Source organism: Schistocerca cancellata, chromosome 1, assembly GCF_023864275.1.
Source record: "Schistocerca cancellata isolate TAMUIC-IGC-003103 chromosome 1, iqSchCanc2.1, whole genome shotgun sequence".
In the NCBI taxonomy this organism is placed as follows: Eukaryota; Metazoa; Arthropoda; class Insecta; order Orthoptera; family Acrididae; genus Schistocerca; species Schistocerca cancellata.
The window spans coordinates 619,869,990-619,872,039 of NC_064626.1; positions in this window are offsets into that span (position 1 = coordinate 619,869,990).

The following is a 2,050-nucleotide window of genomic DNA, read 5'->3' on the forward strand; positions in this document are numbered from 1 at the left end:
ATCAGTATTTCTGCAAGGGAGTTCCAACGATTAGTTATGTCCATGCACTTTGAGCTACTGGACTACGCCGGGCAAAACGCGGTCAATCGCGGTATTTGGAGGTATCCTATACTTTTATCGCCTCAGCGTATAACCAACACCTCCAACATCATACGCCGTTGGTGGTCATATAACCAATAGTGCTAGTAGCAGTTGGTTACATGACCTTCATTTACAATATAGGAGCCTCGTGACGAGGGATTCGACCACCGACACTATCATAATTAAATAAGTAATACATACAGACGTACAGCTTATTCATTTCTTCACGTAGACATAGCTGTATTTTCTGTTACACTCATGTCTCGAGCATAAAGTTATGCGTACAGCGTATCATACAATTAATAAAATAAAAATTGTTTTTGTTACTTTATTATTCTACGATGCAAAAGGTATTCAAAGAGTGGTAAAATTTTCATTCATTTCATTCGATACTTCCTTTGCGCAATTACTTTATTGTGCCATTAAAAATAAGATACCAAGACCTTTTACTTTTTCCTGTCTCGTTATTAAAGAGTTACAAAATGTGTATTAGTGAAAACAGCGTTACTTCGATGTTAGGCTGTCGTACCCAATGTTTTTAGTTTCTTCATACAGATGCATATTGGTTCAAATGGCTCTGAGCACTATGGGACTTAACATCTGTGGTCATCAGTCCCCTAGAACCTAGAACTACTTGTACCTAACTAACCTAAGGACAGCACACACATCCATACCCGAGGCAAGATTCTAACCTGCGACCGTAGCGGTCACGCGGTTCCAGACTGAAGCGCCTAGAACCGCACGGCCACACCGGCCGGCCAGATGCAGATTCATTCTAAATAATGTGTTCCTGATATTGCTTTTACATGATTTAATTTGCCAGTTCGCTCTTCCATTGTCTGCGAATGGGCTTAATCGACCCATCTACATCTACATCTACATAATTACTCTGCAATTCACATTTAAGTGCTTGGCAGAAGGTTCATCGAACCACAATCATACTATCTCCCTACCATTCCAATCCCGAACAGCGCGCGGGAAAAACGAACACCTAAACCTTTCTGTTCGAGCTCTGATTTCTCTTATTTTATTTTGATGATCATTTCTACCTATGAAGGCTGGGCTCAACAAAATATTTTCGCATTCGGAAGAGAAAGTTGGTGACTGAAATTTCGTAAATAGATCTCGCCGCGACGAAAAACGTCTTTGCTTCAATAACTTCCATCCCAACTCTCGTATCATATCTGCCACACTCTCTCCCCTATTACGTGATAATACAAAACGAGTTGTCCTTTCTTGCACCCTTTCGATGTCCTTCGTCAATCCCACCTGGTAAGGATCCCATACCGCGCAGCAATATTCTAACAGAGGACGAACGAGTGTAGTGTAAGCTGTCTCTTTAGTGGACTTGTTGCATCTTCTAAGGGTCCTGCCAATGAAACGCAACCTTTGGCTCGCCTTCCCCACAATATTATCTATGTGGTCTTTCCAACTGAAGTTGATCGTAATTTTCGCACCCAGGTACTTAGTTGAATTGACAGCCTTGAGAATTGTACTATTTATCGAGTAATCGAATTCTAACGGATTTCTTTTGGAACTCATGTGGATCACCTCACACTTTTCGTTATTTAGCGTCAACTGCCACCTGCCACACCATACAGCAATCTTTTCTAAATCGCTTTGCAACTGATACTGGTCTTCGGATGACCTTACTAGACGGTAAATTACAGCATCATCTGCGAACAACCTAAGAGAACTTGTCAGATTGTCACCCAAGTCATTTATATAGATCAGGAATAGCAGAGGTCCCAGGACGCTTCCCTGGGGAACACCTGATATCACTTCAGTTTTAGTCGATGATTTTCCGTCTATTAATACGAACTGCGACCTTCCTGACAGGAAATCACGAATCCAGTCGCACAACTGAGGCGATACCCCATAGGACCGCAGCTTGATAAGAAGTCGCTTGTGAGGAACGGTGTCAAAGGCTTTCCGGAAATCTAGAAATACAGAATCAACTTGAGATCCC